The sequence below is a fragment of the Lissotriton helveticus genome, chromosome 9 (assembly GCF_964261635.1).
Source record: "Lissotriton helveticus chromosome 9, aLisHel1.1, whole genome shotgun sequence".
NCBI classification, from domain to species: Eukaryota; Metazoa; Chordata; class Amphibia; order Caudata; family Salamandridae; genus Lissotriton; species Lissotriton helveticus.
In genome coordinates this window covers 548,160,617-548,177,653 of record NC_136070.1, presented here as the reverse complement: position 1 = coordinate 548,177,653, position 17,037 = coordinate 548,160,617, and the positions used below count along the sequence as shown (strand labels likewise).

The 17,037-nt window shown below is 49.6% G+C and overlaps 1 long non-coding RNA gene across 1 annotated transcript in view; it reads right to left on the bottom strand.

The window, feature by feature from the left end:
* The window catches only part of LOC144782828 (uncharacterized), a 187,046-nt gene extending 170,533 nt beyond the window's left edge, over positions 1-16,513 (bottom strand). Inside the window, exon 1 of the long non-coding RNA XR_013601280.1 lies at positions 16,371-16,513. This is a non-coding gene — a long non-coding RNA (uncharacterized LOC144782828). The remainder of the gene's footprint in view (positions 1-16,370) is intronic.
* Between the last annotated feature and the right edge of the window lie 524 nt (positions 16,514-17,037).

Below are 17,037 nucleotides of genomic sequence, written 5' to 3'. Positions count from 1 at the left end.
TCAATGCGCTCTTTCCAGTATTAATGGGTTCTATCTATATTTAAACATGGTGCCATACTGTAAACATGAATATAGTAAAACGAGGTTTATATACGTTTTAAGCAAGGATCTATGTGAGTATTCTGCATATTCAAACTGATTCGCCGCCACAATTATCGACACATGTCATAAAACAATATAATCAGGTGTTCAATTCTAATAAGCGACAGCTGGCACATTAAAACATTTTTTTTATTGTGTTTAAGTATAGAGGCTTGTGTTTTACTTGATGCATACCAGTGATAACTCTAATATCATAGCCACACACATTGTGGCTAACATTTGAATATAGTATTTATAATGCTCCTAACCAACTAGAGCATGTATACTCTGAATAATATCACTCATGTTCCTCTGCTGTATCAAAAATTGACAATTAATTATTAGTAATGCAAATATTGTGCCCTAATATATACAGTGCGTATATCCAAATGTAACTACTGGGATCTTTGGCATGTTAACAGTACATGTTAATCAATATGTTAATCAGTTCTCATCACGGAACAAATTAGCAAAGGATATCAGTAGCATCATTTAGTGTATGTGGTGCTGGTAGATACATTGTGTGATAGCAGTCTGGATAGTAGTGTATCAATTATTGACAATACAAAAAGCGTGTCCTTAATATATACATTGTATAAATGGAACAAGGGAACCCAGGGCGCAATAAGCTAAGGACCTTGGGAAGGTATTTATTCAAGAGGAACAGTGGTCCTTAGACAATGGGGAGAATATTTACAGGAATAAATATAGACTCAATAGAACTATATTATTAGGAAACATATCCAGCCGGACAGTTTTAATATCATAATAAAATTAATCGTCAAGAAATTTACACAAGGTGGAAGTGGGACACCAGCCGATGTCCGACTAACCCAATGGACACACAAACATAACATACACAAATAATAGGCAAAAGAAGGTCATCCAAATATCATAAATTATAAACAGATGATCCACAGTACACACATATGCATGAGCAATTGTTTGTCAACTATGCAGTTAGTGCATTTAAGGTCGACGACGTTTCGAACCGTACAACGTTTTGGTTCATCCTCAGGACAGACAATTATTGCCTAAAGAAGTGACAATCCAAATCATGTCACACTATAAAAATATTCATGTACCACATAAGGTATTTGTGTCATACAAAACAGAAATGATGACAGAAATAAAAGGGAGACAAAACAAGCATTTACAATGCAACGGTCTCGCCTTTGCAAAAGTTAGCGCTTTTGGCATTGTAAATGACAAATGTTTTATTTATGTGTTGGTTTTGGAAACAGATAAATAAATGGCATTGTCATGAGCAGTAGAGAGTGAGTAGTAGAGAGTGAGTAGTAGAGAGAGTAGTAGAGAGTAATAGTGAGTAGTAGAGAGAGTAGTAGTGAGTAGTAGAGAGTGAGTAGAGAGTAGTAAGTGAGTAGTAGAGTGTGTAGTAGAGAGTAGTGAGTGTGTAGTAGAGAGTAGTGAGTGTGTAGTAGAGACTAGTGAGTGTGTAGTAGAGAGTGTGTAGTAGAGAGTGTGTAGTAGAGAGTGTGTAGTAGAGAGTGTGTAGTAGAGAGTGTGTAGTAGAGTGTGTAGTAGAGAGTGAGCAGTAGAGACTAGTGAGTGTGTAGTAGAGTGGTGAGTGTGTAGTAGAGTGGTGAGTGTGTAGTAGAGTGTGTAGTAGAGTGTGTAGGAGAATGTGTAGTAGGGAGTGTAGTAGAGTGTGTAGTAGAGAGTGTGTAGTAGAGAGTAGTGAGTGTGTAGTAGAGAGTGTGTAATACAGAATGTGAAGTAGAGAGATTGAAGTAGAGAGATTGAAGTAGAGAGATTGAAGTAGAGAGATTGAAGTAGAGAGATTGAGGTAGAGAGATTGAATTAGAGAGATTGAGGTAGAGAGATTGAAGTAGAGAGTGTGGAGTAGAGAGTGTGGAGTAGAGAGTGGAGAGTCTGTAGTAGAGTGTAGTAGAAAGTAGTGAGTGTGTAGTAGAGTAGTAGAGAATGTGTAGTAGAGTAGTAGAGAGTAGTAGAGGGTGTGTAGTAGAGTGTGTAGTAGAGCGTGTGTGTAGCAGAGTGTGTAGTAGAGTGTAGTAGAGTGTGTAGTGTAGAGTGTGTAGTAGAGAGTGTGTAGTAGAGAGTGTGTAATGTAGAGTATGTAATGTAGAGTGTGTAATGTAGAGTGTGTAATGTAGAGTGTGTAATGTAGAGTGTGTAGTAGAGTGTGTAGTAGAGTGTGTAGTAGAGTGTGTAGTAGAGTGTGTAGTAGAGTGTGTAGTAGAGTGTGTAGTAGAGAGTGTAGTAAGTAGTGACTGTAGTAGATAGTGTGTAGTAGAGAGTGTCTAGTATAGAGTGTGTCGAAGAGAGTAGTGGCTGTAGTAGTGAGTGTGTAGTGAGTGTGTAGTAGAGAGTAGTGACTGTAGTAGAGAGTGGGTAGTAGTGTGTAGTAGAGAGTAGTGACTGTAGTAGAGTGTGTAGTACAGTGTGTAGTAGAGAGTAGCGACTGTAGTAGAGAGTGTGTAGTAGAGTGTGTAGTAGAGAGTGTGTAGTAGAGTGTGTAGTAGAGAGTAGAGTGCGTAGCAGAGAGTAGTGACTGTAGTAGAGAGTGTGTAGAGTGTGTAGTAGAGAGTGTGTAGTAGAGTGTAGTAGAGAGTAGAGTGCGTAGCAGAGAGTAGTGACTGTAGTAGAGAGTGTGTAGCAGAATGTGTAGTAGAGAGTAGTGACTGTAGTAGGGAGTGTGTAGTAGAGAGTAGTGACTGTAGTAGAGAGTGTGTAGTAGAGAGTGTGTAGTAGAGAGTGTGCAGTGATTTGAGTTTTACATCAAATTAAAAACGGGAACGGAACAAACTCATCCTATACATTATTGTGGTAGGTGCCCACGCATATAGGGTTAAATGATGCGTTAGATGCCACAGGTCCCACCAACACGCTTCCTTTATGATAGGAGAATGCCCAACATCGCGGAGATTTGCTCTCTGCTCTTCCCGGATATTTGTATTTTCAAATGTATAATGTTATCCTGCTAAACGAAGACGATGCTCAAACTATAAAAGAAGAGGGTTTCACAGATATGTTAGTCCTTCCGGGCAAACGAAATGACCCAAAGAAAGATCAAGTGACAGTTTAGAGCTCCAAGTGAGTCTTAATAAAATCAGTGTCTGGAACGCATAGCATCAAAAAACGAGCGGGGCATCAAACTGCAGTGTCATTCAATCAAAGCTTCAAGGCTTCTGAGCGCTAGCCGAGAATTATTTTTTGTGAAGCACTAATCACTGTGGAAGGTGCCCCTGCTATCCCAGATGTGAGAAGTCAGTCTGATATGAAAATAAGCAGTATTTGGAATGAATGTATTTGGCAGGGGGAAGGTGGGGCGGCGCAAGACCGTACTGACGAGTGAACAGGAGCCATTTTGTACCGAGTGATTCTGCCTGTGTGCATGTAGACAAACCAGGCAGCAGCATGAGCATGTGATTCGGTAAAATAACAAGCATTTACAATGCAATGGTTTTGCCTTTGTTAAAGTTAGAGCTATTGGCATTGCTCTTGACACTCTGAAGCTCCACTCTGCACTCTGAAGCTCCACTCTGCACTCTGAAGCTCCACTCTGAAGCTCCACTCTGAAGCTCCACTCTGAAGCTCCACTCTGAAGCTCCACTCTGAAGCTCCACTCTGAAGCTCCACTCTCCACTCTGAATCTCCACTCTGAATCTCCACTCTCCACTCTGAAGCTCCACTCTGAAGCTCCACTCCGAATCTGCACTCTGAATCTGCACTCTGCACTCTGAAGCTCCACTCCGAAGCTCCACTCCGAAGCTCCACTCTGAAGCTCCACTCTGAAGCTCCACTCTGAAGCTCCACTCTGAAGCTCCACTCTGAAGCTCCACTCTGCACTCTGAAGCTCCACTCTGAAGCTCCACTCTGCACTCTGAAGCTCCACTCTGCACTCTGAAGCTCCACTCTGAAGCTCCACTCTGCACTCTGAAGCTCCACTCCGAAGCTCCACTCCGAAGCTCCACTCTGAAGCTCCACTCTGAAGCTCCACTCTGAAGCTCCACTCTGAAGCTCCACTCTGAAGCTGCACTCTGAAGCTCCACTCTGAAGCTCCACTCTGCACTCTGAAGCTCCACTCTGCACTCTGAAGCTCCACTCTGAAGCTCCACTCCACTCTGAAGCTCCACTCCGAAGCTCCACTCCGAAGCTCCACTCCGAAGCTCCACTCTGAAGCTCCACTCTGAAGCTCCACTCTGAAGCTCCACTCTGAAGCTCCACTCCGAAGCTCCACTCTGAAGCTCCACTCTGAAGCTCCACTCTGAAGCTCCACTCTGAAGCTCCACTCTGAAGCTGCACTCTGAAGCTCCACTCTGCACTCTGAAGCTCCACTCTGAAGCTCCGCTCTGAAGCTCCGCTCTGAAGCTCCGCTCTGAAGCTCCACTCTGCACTCTGAAGCTCCACTCTGAAGCTCCACTCTGAAGCTCCACTCTGCACTCTGAAGCTCCACTCTGCACTCTGAAGCTCCACTCTGAAGCTCCACTCTGAAGCTCCACTCTGCACTCTGAAGCTCCACTCTGAAGCTCCACTCTGAAGCTCCACTCTGAAGCTCCACTCTGCACTCTGAAGCTCCACTCTGCACTCTGAAGCTCCACTCTGCACTCTGAAGCTCCACTCTGCACTCTGAAGCTCCACTCTGAAGCTCCACTCTGAAGCTCCACTCTGAAGCTCCACTCTGAAGCTCCACTCTGAAGCTTCACTCTTCACTCTGAAGCTCCACTCTGAAGCTCCACTCTGAAGCTCCACTCTGAAGCTCCACTCTGAAGCTCCACTCTGCACTCTGAAGCTCCACTCTGAAGCTCCACTCTGAAGCTCCACTCTGAAGCTCCACTCTGAAGCTCCACTCTGAAGCTCCACTCTGAAGCTCCACTCTGCACTCTGAAGCTCCACTCTGAAGCTCCACTCTGAAGCTCCACTCTGCACTCTGAAGCTCCACTCTGCACTCTGAAGCTCCACTCTGAAGCTCCACTCTGAAGCTCCACTCTGCACTCTGAAGCTCCACTCTGCACTCTGAAGCTCCACTCTGAAGCTCCACTCTGAAGCTCCACTCTGAAGCTCCACTCTGAAGCTCCACTCTGCACTCTGAAGCTCCACTCTGAAGCTCCACTCTGAAGCTCCACTCTGAAGCTCCACTCTGCACTCTGAAGCTCCACTCTGCACTCTGAAGCTCCACTCTGCACTCTGAAGCTCCACTCTGCACTCTGAAGCTCCACTCTGAAGCTCCACTCTGAAGCTCCACTCTGAAGCTCCACTCTGAAGCTCCACTCTGAAGCTCCACTCTGAAGCTTCACTCTGCACTCTGAAGCTCCACTCTGAAGCTCCACTCTGAAGCTCCACTCTGAAGCTCCACTCTGAAGCTCCACTCTGAAGCTCCACTCTGCACTCTGAAGCTCCACTCTGAAGCTCCACTCTGAAGCTCCACTCTGCACTCTGAAGCTCCACTCTGAAGCTCCACTCTGAAGCTCCACTCTGAAGCTCCACTCTGAAGCTCCACTCTGAAGCTCCACTCTGCACTCTGAAGCTCCACTCTGAAGCTCCACTCTGAAGCTCCACTCTGCACTCTGAAGCTCCACTCTGAAGCTCCACTCTGAAGCTCCACTCTGAAGCTCCACTCTGAAGCTCCACTCTGCACTCTGAAGCTCCACTCTGAAGCTCCACTCTGAAGCTCCACTCTGAAGCTCCACTCTGAAGCTCCACTCTGAAGCTCCACTCTGCACTCTGAAGCTCCACTCTGAAGCTCCACTCTGAAGCTCCACTCTGCACTCTGAAGCTCCACTCGGAAGCTCCACTCTGAAGCTCCACTCGGAAGCTCCACTCGGAAGCTCCACTCGGAAGCTCCACTCGGAAGCTCCACTCGGAAGGGGCAAAGATCGGAGCATCACGGAACTAAAACAAATATAAACAAGGCAGTGAGTGCAGCACCGCCTTAGCAGTGGGATAGCAGCCTTGATAACATCGGAGCAGCCCCTGCGCCCGGCCTCAAAACAATAAAGGCAACTCTAGAATGCAGATTTACCTGTATCCCGCAAGTGATGTACGCAGATGGGAAAGAAACAAATAGCAACCTTGGAGAGCTGGCGGGGCAGGCAAACACAGCATCGGGAGACGCAATATAAATAAAATAACAGCTAGTATCAAATTATACAAAAGCCCAACGTAACGAATTGCTCAAAAAAGTCAAACATCATGTGTACATGAAGACGCAATATAAATTAAAAAAAAAAAACAGCCACCAACAGATTAAAGAAAAGCCCCTCCATAGCGGATCGGTAAATAAACTCCAAACGCATCTGTTTATGCAGCATCACACAACCATCGGGAGACGCAATATAAATAAAATAACAGCTAGTATCAAATTATACAAAAGCCCAACGTAACGAATTGCTCAAAAAAGTCAAACATCATGTGTACATGAAGACGCAATATAAATTAAAAAAAAAAAACAGCCACCAACAGATTAAAGAAAAGCCCCTCCATAGCGGATCGGTAAATAAACTCCAAACGCATCTGTTTATGCAGCATCACACAACCCACATGCCCGTAATATTAAACAAACAAGTGATAGCCGCAAACCTTATCATTTAAATTAGTTAAAAAGCCGTTGTCCGAGCACCCGTGAATTGCCTGAGAGCTGGGGTACAAGCCTTCGCCAATGCAGAACGGGCACAGAGAGGCAGCCTGCTGTGGCGGAGCGCAAAATGATGCCCCCCCTGCAGAATGCGAAGAGGCCCCGAGGCTCTTGAGTATAAAGCATGCCTCGCAGATATGTAATGAGCTTGGGCTGAATAGGATCCCCCCGAAAGGCTGCAGGGTTTCTGCATGTTAGCCCCTAAAGAGCGGTAACATTATTAAAGCCGGTTTATGAGGTAATGGACAAAGTAAATGACTTCAACTAAAAAGGGTGTAAAAAAGGGCCGTGTCTTGATTTCGAGTGCTCGATCGGTTTATGAATTATGTGATGACTCGGTTCAGATATGGGGTCCAGGATCAGTACATATCCAAACGCCTTACGCTATCGGCTTGGATAGAAAGTATTGTAACCAAACTCGAGGGGACTTCAGAAGTACAGTGCCATAAAATTCAGCCATCAATGTTTAAAACTAAATAAAAAGGTAGCGTCCCAAAAAAATAAATAAATAAATAGCGCCTTCGGGTAAAGTCCGCGCTATATAAAAATGCATAAATAACTAACTAAATACATACCGCAAATCACTGCCGTCACTCTGCCGGCCTGCGACCAGGAAGTCAGGCAGGCCGGCGCGTCAACAGGAAACAGGAAGTAGGAGGGCGGGAGCCTACCCCGCCTCCCACGGAAGAGCCGCGATTGGACGGAGCCGCCGTGTTTGGAGCACCGGAGCAGGCAGGAGCCTACCCTGCGCCCCGGTGCAGAAGGAGGTAAGAAGAGTCCTGCTGCCGGGCCCTGCAGCTGAGGAGAGCCGCCGCACGAAGGAAGCCGGTGAGTGCGTTGCTGAGCGGGGAAGGGGGAGGCGGGGGGCGCGGGGAAGGGGGGGGGCGCGGGGAAAGCATGTGCGGGCGGGCGGGCTTTGTATGTATGTGTGCGTGCGTGTGACTGTGGGGGAGGGGGGTGTGTGTGTGTGAGCGAGTGTCTGTGTGCCTGTATGTGTGTGCCTGCGTGTGCATGCGCTCGCCTGTGTGTGCGTGCGTGCGTGCATGCAGAGGGGTGGGGGCTGCCTGCCTGCGTCTGTAAAAGCAAGGGCTGTGAGTTACTCTGCGCATGCGCGGGGGCAAGCCTGTTCATTCCAAGCCAGCCTCAGCCAGCCTCGGGAAAAACGAAAGTAATAAAAAAGCGAAACTGACACTGCCACTGCAGACAATGCTGCGCGCTCCCGAGGTGAAATCCGGCACTGAAAACGCTCGTAACACTTTGGTGTCCACTCTCCTAAAAACGGATCACATTAGTTGTCGAGCTGACAGCATTCATGCTTCGCATGAATGCTAACGTCAGCTCGACCTAAAAAGGGGATAAAACATGTCAGTTGGATGAACACTTAATTATAACTTCCTAGAACTTTTCAATAGTGCCAGACTCATTTTGTAGTGCCAACCTAGTTGTGTTGTGTCAAAATCATGCTATAACATGCCATAGTAACCAAGGTGGCTTTGTGGTGTGCACGTCAGATTCATACATTGTGCACGAAATTGTTTGTTTTTGTCGCAGTAATCAGACAAGTGAGAGGCTGGGAGTGATACACGCGCAAATTGAATACATAGTGCTCGAAATTATCACTTTGCAACGCAGTGTACCGGTAAGTGAGAGACTAGGAGTGAGAGGGCCTACGTCAACCCATGATAATAATCCTACAAGGAGTCGTAATTCGGGAGACGACCATGCAACACGGTGAGACGATACAATGAGGATTGTGCAGAGATGAACAGTGACATCAGCATTGTCTTGCAATAAATGACCTCAAGCAACCCACCGAGGTCCGGCTTACCAATGGGGCAGAGCTAATAGTATATTTAGCTCGGAGTCGATAATTATAGAAGGAGGGAATATTTGTCCTTCGAGATTTCCAGTCGACAATTGATAAGTGACCGGAGGGCTTGCCGCGTGACAAGCGCACAAGTTATAAAAATGAATCTGCGAGTAAAAGGGGAGAGTGGTTAGGGGTGTCCGGGCTAAAAGTAACCAAATTACTTGACATGCAGCAAGCAGTATGCTTACCGTCTGGGTCGGTGCCCAGGGAATGCGATCTGCGGGGGGAAGAAAACAGGGGGGAAAAAATTGAAATAAATGCGATCACAGCGTCTAGGCGGGCAAGGTAATGCGGAGACCGCAGCGGGCTTACCGGAATGTAATTGCGTAGGTCCTCAATGGGGGTCCTTACACGGAGGAAAGATTCCTACACCACTAGCTCTGGCGGCGTCTAAGTCGGATATGGCAAAGGATCCAATGGGGGAGCGCCAGAAGGGATCGGCCATGTTGGAATGGGAAACGAACGGAGGATGAAGGATTTCAAAAGTGCTCATAGTGGGGGCCGTGTGTTAGAAGTGATGGTGATTAAAATTGCACGCATGCAATGGGTAAAGGTGAAATTGTAAATAAGTGCACAGTCAGGGTGCAAGTGAACACTGATTGGTTCTCGCATGCATTCGGAGAAGTTGTGTAGTACACGTTGGCACATATAATTGCAAGGACAAGGAAGAGTCCGACAACAGTTCTTATGCAAGGGGCCGAAAGTTAGCAAGTATCATCGTGTAGTTATACCACAATTAAAAGTAAATAAGTGCGCAGTCAGGGTACAAGTGAACACTGATTGGTTCTCGCATGCATTCGGAGGAGTTGTGTGGTACACGTTTGGCACATATAATTACAAGGACAAGGAGGAGTCCGACAACAGTTCTTATGCAAGGGGCCGAAAGTTAGCAAGTATCATCGTGCAGTTATACCATAGTTAAAAGTACAATAGTCTAGATCAAAGAGGTCCAGTCCTCAGTGCGGTTCAAGCCAGTGTGTAGGCTCTTGGTCTTCAGTATCCAGCGCAGTTCTTCTTTATTGAGTAGCTGCTGTAGATTGCCACCACGGATAGGAGGTTTGATCACTGTAATCACAGTCCAAGTGAAGTCAAGTTCAGTGTGTGACAGTTCAGTGAAGTGTTGCACAAGAGGAGCATTGGGGGTACTGCAGCGAATTCTGCTCCTATGTTGGCTCATTCGTGTGCGTACCTTCTGTGTCGTTTGACCTATGTAAATCATAGAGCATGGACAGAAAATAGCATAAATTACGTTTGTAGTGTTGCAATTGGAAAACTCCCTGCGTGCGTATTTAATATTCTGGTGTATAAATTCTTTGCCTTCAATGGTATTGTCACACATAGAACAATGGCCGCATTTAGCGTGCCCAGTAAGCCTAGGGAGTCCCCACAGCGTGTCAATTGTGGACATCTGATCAGGGACTGGTAATGCAGCGCGCACTAAGTGGTCTTTCAAATTTTTTGATTTCTTGAACGCAAACAAGGGTTTGTCCAATTGCAATACTCCCGCGTTTAACACTGGCCAGTGTTTCTTTATACTCTTCGTCACGGAATTGGATGCTGGCGAAAAGGTGGTAACACAGACCAGCCGGTCTTGTGTTTTTTTAGTTTTGGGTTCCAGCAATGCCTCCCTAGGGCAGAACCTGTAAATATTCTCCCCATTGTCTAAGGAACTTAATATATACATGGCATATATCAACATGTTGCTAATAGGATCTTATGTTATAAATCCATGTGATTCAGTTATTCATTTTCCAGGATCAAAATAGTGGAGTGGTGCATACCAATATATATTCTGCATCATATTTATATTAAAGAAAACATTGGTGAGCCAGTAGCATTATTCAGTATACATGATTCAGCTTTATACATTGTGCAGTAAAAGTCTAGATGTTAGTGTATATCATGTATGAATTTGTATGTAACTACCAGGGTCCTTCTGGCATGTTAGGTGTCCCTGTAAAACAGTTTTGTATTCTACATTATCATGTTCTTAGGTATTTTTTACAATAAACCCACTAAGAGGTGGTTATTGGAAATGTATGTTTAAGCCAAAATCTAAGCAAGTAAACTTCAGCTTGTATATAGTAGATTAATTTTAAAGAAATGAGTTCCTTGTGAACATTGTTCCCTTGCATAAGTACAAACACAGTTCACAAGGACGTATGGGTCGCTCTTGTTGTTTTGAAATAATAATAATATCAATATTTAGAAATTACTGGACGTGGAAATCCAAACCAACATTTGGTATAAAGTTTTCCTTTAGACTTGTATTTTCGTCGGCAGTACTTTCCACAACGGTGACTTTGGAAACGTAAAACTTGCTGCCTCAAGCTTCTATCTCCTCCTTCTCTTGGAACCTCACATGTCATATACTGTTCAATGAAAGACAATACTATTTCATCTGAATCAGTTCCAAATTTAGGTGCATCCTTGATCCATAATAGAATATGTACATGAGGAACCCAACGCTTGGTACTCCTTTCTCCAAAAGAAATCAGTAACTTCTCCCAGATGTGGACTCTTTTTAGGTCTCGCCTAGACGAAAGCAAAGCGAAGCTTTGCTGTCTAAGGCGAGACAACTAATGTTGTTACTTTCAGGGGAATGAGGACTGCAAAGTGCCACGCGCTTCAGGCCGAGATTTGACCTCGTGAGCGCGCACAGCCCATCTCCTGCCTCGTCAGTTTCAGTTTTACACAGGCTTCTACAGTGTGCTACTTTGTTGCAGTTTTAAAGTTTCGTTTTTGTTCTTACTGGTTCAGGGGCAGTGCAGCACATACTATTTTACAACACACACCATTCTACAGCACACACCATTCTGCAGCACACAACACTCTGCGGCATACAGCACTCAACAATGTACACCAATCTACAGCACACAGTATTCTACATCACATAGCACTGCACTCTACAGCGCCCCGCACTCTACAGCGCCCCGCACTCTACAGCGCCCCGCACTCTACAGCCCCCCGCACTCTACAGCGCACCGCACTCTACAGCGCACCGCACTCTACAGCACTCTACAGCGCACCGCACTCTACAGCGCCCCGCACTCTACAGCGCCCCGCAGCGCCCTGCACTCTACAGCGCCCCGGGCTCGATAGCGCCCCGCGCTCTACAGCGCCCCGCGCTCTACAGCGCCCCGCAGCGCCCTGCACTCTACAGCGCCCGCACTCTACAGCGCACCGCACTCTACAGCGCCCCGCACTCTACAGCGCCCCGCACTCTACAGTGCCCCGCACTCTACAGCGCCCCGCACTCTACAGCGCCCCGCACTCTACAGCGCCCCGCACTCTACAGCGCCCCGCAGCGCCCCGGGCTCTACAGCGCCCCGCGCTCTACAGCGCCCCACAGCGCCCCGCACTCTACAGCGCCCCGCACTCTACAGCGCCCCGCACTCTACAGCGCCCCGCACTCTACAGCGCCCCGCACTCTACAGCGCACCGCACTCTACAGCGCACCGCAGCGCACCGCACTCTACAGCGCACCGCACTCTACAGCGCCCCGTGCTCTACAGCGCCCCGCGCTCTACAGCGCACAGCGCCCCGCACTCTACAGCGCCCCGCACTCTACAGCGCCCCGCACTCTACAGCGCCCCACACTCTACAGCGCCCCGCACTCTACAGCGCCCCGCACTCTACAGCGACCCGCAGGGCACCGCGCTCTACAGCGCCCCGCGCACTACAGCGCCCCGCAGCGCCCTGCACTCTACAGCGCCCCGGGCTCGACAGCGCCCCGCGCTCTACAGCGCCCCGCGCTCTACAGCGCCCCACAGCGCCCCGCACTCTACAGCGCCCCGCACTCTACAGCGCCCCGCACTCTACAGCGCCCCGCATTCTACAGCGCCCCGCACTCGACAGCGCTCTACAGCGCCCCGCACTCTACAGCGCCCCGCACTCTACAGCGCCCCGCACTCTACAGCACCCCGCACTCTACAGCACCCCGCACTCTACAGCGCCCCGCACTCTACAGCGCCCCGCACTCTACAGCGCTCCACAGCGCACTGCACTCTACAGCGCCCGCACCGCAGCCTACAGCGCACCACAGCGCCCCATACTCTACAGCGCCCCGCACTCTACAGCGCACCGCGCTCTACAGCGCAACACACTCTACAGCGCAACGCACTCTACAGCACTCTACAGCGCCCCGCACTCTACATCGCCCCGCACTCTACAGCGCCCCGCAGCGCCCCGCACTCTACAGCGCCCGCACTCTACAGCGCCCCGCACTCTACAACGCCCCGCACTCTACAATGCCCCGCACTCTACAGCGCACTGCAGCGCACCGCGCTCTACAGCGCCCCACACTCTACAGCGCCCCGCAGCGCCCTGCACTCTACAGCGCCCCGGGCTCGACAGCGCCCCGCACTCTACAGCGCCCCGCACTCCACAGCGCCCCGCACTCTACAGCGCCCCGCACTCTACAGCGCCCCGCACTCTACAGCGCCCCGCACTCTACAGCGCCTCGCACTCGACAGCGCCCCGCATTCTACAGCGCCCCGCACTCGACAGCGCTCTACAGCGCCCCGCGCTCTACAGCGGCCCGCACTCTACAGCGCCCCGCACTCTACAGTGCCCCACACTCTACAGCGCCCCGCACTCTACAGCGCCCCGCACTCTACAGCGCCCCGCACTCTACAGCGCCCCGCACTCTACAGCGCCCGCACTCTACAGAGCTCCGCACTCTACACCGCGCTCTACAGCGCACTGCACTCTACAGCGCCCGCAGAGCACCGCAGCGCACCGCACTCTACAGCGCACCGCGGCGTCCCATACTCTACAGCGCCCGCACTCTACAGCGCAACGCACTCTACAGCGCCCCGCACTCTACAGCGCCCCGCATTCTACAGCGCACCGCACTCTACAGCGCACCGCACTCTACAGCGCACTCTACAGCGCACTCTACAGCGCCCCGCACTCTACAGCGCCCCGCACTCTACAGCGCCCCGCACTCCACAGCGCCCCGCACTCCACAGCGCCCCGCACTCCACAGCGCCCCGCACTCCACAGCGCCCCGCACTCTACAGCGCCCCGCACTCTACAGCGGCCCGCAGCGCACCGCACTCTACAGCGCACCGCAGCGCCCCATACTCTACAGCGCCCTGCACTCTACAGCGCAACGCACTCTACAGCGCCCTGCGCTCTACAGCGCACCACGCTCTCAGCGCCCCGCAGCGCCATGCACTCTACAGAGCCCCGCGCTCTACAGCGCCCCGCGCTCTACAGCGCCACGCACTCTACAGCGCCCCGCACTCTACAGCGCCCCGCACTCTACAGCGCCCCGCACTCTACAGCGCCACGCACTCTACAGCGCCCCGCACTCTACAGCGCCCCGCAGTGCCCCGCACTCTACAGCGCCCCGCACTCTACAGCGCACCGCAGCGCCCCGCACTCTACAGTGCAACGCAGCGCCCCGCACTCTACAGCGCAACGCAGCGCCCCACACTCTACAGCGCCCCGCACTCTACAGCGCCCCGCACTCTACAGCGCCCCGCACTCTACAGCGCCCCGCGCGCAGAAACTTTTACAAATCATAGAAATCCCACCATCGACAGTAGTCAATTTATCCACGAAAGTATTGACAAGGGATGAGGAATCTGTCCTCAATCTAGGTTTAAAATGTGTTCCCAGTCAGCAAACATACAAGGCAGCTCCAATAATATCCTATTGGCGAGCTAGTCCTGGCAATAGTGAAGAACGAAATTAGCAGTATTTCACTATCATGACATGTAATACATACCTACACATGTCCCACCTTTAACATACACTGCACCCTGCCCCTGGGAGTGTCTTGGGCTTACCTTAGGGGTGTCCAACATGTAGTAATAGGGAGGCTTAGGGCCTGGCAAGAGACTGCACTTGCCAGGTCGACTTGGCAGTTTAAAACTGTACTCAAAGGCACTGCAATGGTAGGCTGGAGACACGTTTACAGGGGTGCTTATATGGTTGGCACAATCACTGCTGCAGGCGCACTAGATGCATTTGATTTACAGGCCTTGGGCACACACAGTGCACTTTACTAGGGACTTACCAGTAAATCAAATATGCAAATTATGGAGAACCCAGCAGAATTAAAAATGACAGAGGTAGCATTTGCACTTGAGCACTGATTAGCAGTGGTAAAGTGTACGGAGTACATAAAACAGCAAAAAAGAAGTCCAGCATAACATCAAAAATACAGGTGGTAGAGCAAAAAGACAGAGGAAAACACGTCAAGGATGCCAGGTCTTGCAACTGCTTAGAGATCTTTGAGTGATGACAGGTCACATTGCCTCTCTCTCATCGTCTCATGACCCCAAAAGACAGAGGTCAGTCGCGGGTGTCTAGGGATAATTGGTGCACCTGAGCCCACTACAAGAGAGCGCTTCGATCCACGAGAATCCACTGCAATAATCAATCTAAATTACACCGCGCTGTGTTTGTTTACACTTCCTCTCTCGGGTGGGTTCTTTTCAGATGTGATCCCATTTGTAGCTCAGCAGACAGCAGCTTACCCTGACAGAGCAAGAGAAGGATGATCCGCACTCTGCTGCTTTTGGTCCAGCTCTCTCATTTATGTGTATTTTGTTGCCTGCGAGTGTTGTTTTTGTTATCACAGGAGAGGGGCTTGGCCTGATTCTACTCCCCACTACGAGCAAGGAGCCACGTGAATATCACCTGTGTATGTCCATTACGAAGTGATGCTAGAGCACGTTTTATTTTAAAAATGGATTAGGCCCCAGAAGGTGTTCAAACAATTTCGAGGCATGGTGCTCATCTTCTCAGCATGAGAAGGATGAAATGCTGAGCCGAACTTGCTTTGATTCCAAACTAGTGGCCATTAGGTTGCAGTTGCATCATTGTAACAGGTGCATCAACCAACTGAGCTAGCTTGAAAAATTCCGGAGTGCAAACATACTAGATTAATAATGTAAGGTTCCTTTTGTAACACCTGCTTAGGACAGCTGCTAATCACCAAACATCTGATGCAGAGACACGCATTTTTTCCTTGACTGAAGCAACTATAACGATGATGCATATGTCATAAGTACATAGAAAGCTCACGAAAGTAAGCATGTGATGCTGAACATTTAAAAACATGATGGAATAACAATCTAGTATTTTAGCTATTCATCTTAACAAGACCAATGCATTGAACACCGTTACGTTGGCTGATAAAAGCGCATTTTATTTACAGTAGTCTAAAAGAGCAAAACTGCAGGAAAATGACCACTATACAAAATAAAAATAGCACTACTCTGCGCGCCGCCACTCCCGTGCACCATTTTAATTATGAAGACCCGGCCCGCCTCCAGTGCGTACCACTACCAACTATTTAATTCATTTTAAAAAGGCTCAGGCCAGGCCGGTAGGGCGTGCGCACCACGGCACCATAATTAATGTTTATAGGCCGGGGCCCGTTACCATCCGTCCCTGGCGTGCGTTGCGCACTGTAACTATTATAATATAGGCTTGCCTGCTTCTGCAGCAGCCGAGGGCAAATGGAGCAGGCGAGGAAGCAACAGGGGTTGGGGGGCTGGTTGAGTGCAAGGACGAACCCAATATGGAGGGAAGCGGCACACAGGCAAGAACAGAGAGCAACACTGAGTGCGGCCCCGGGAGCAAAGAAGTACAGAAGCGAGAAAGCATGTTCTATAGGAGGGACAAACACGAGTGACAAGTTGGGACATAAATAAGAAGCAGGCAAATGCGCGACAGGAAAGCAACTAATTAGTGCACGCAGCAGGCCTGGAGGCAGGCAGCCAGCAGCAGCCCTGCCCCGCCGGTCGGTGACGGAGACGGAGTGACAGACTCTGAGTGACTTACTTTGGTCTTCGGACTCGGATTCGGAAATCGGACAGGGCAGCTCAGCGTGGGCGGGCCTGGCCGCCTGGCTGCTTTGTCTTGGACTTGGAAGGCAGTTAAGTTCGTAGTTTTCGTTGTTCTTCTCTTGTCTTCTTCTTTGGCTATGCGCGCCACCTGCCGCGCCCCATATGCCATGCACAGGGGCTTACTGCTTATTGGCCCGCATGATGTTGTGCGTGCCCTGGGGCTGCCTGGCATTGCTCACCACCACTCAGCAGCAGCCAGCCCTGCTGCCCACGCCCCCCACGCACGCGGCACGCGCATACGCGGCGGCGGAAGTGCGGAACGGAAAGTGAAAGAAAAGGATAAAGGCCTGTCCCGCGTCCCGCCGCCATTTCATAGAATCAGGCGGGCTTCGACTAAGATAACAAAAAGGTGCCTTACACACTGTGTAAGGCACGGTTTGTTATCATTATCACTTTTGCCTCATGTAATGTAACGTTTGCTTTTGTATTTTGTTCACTAGTAATGTTCTCATGTATCAGTTCTGTTTCTATTGTGAATTCGCTCTGACACCTTCGGGTGAAGTCCGCACATCCCTTCTTACTCGGCTTGCTTAGCTGGCAGAATGGTGTTGCAGCGTTGGCTAGGAGTTTATTATAGTTGAGCTTTTTTCTTTCAGTTAAAC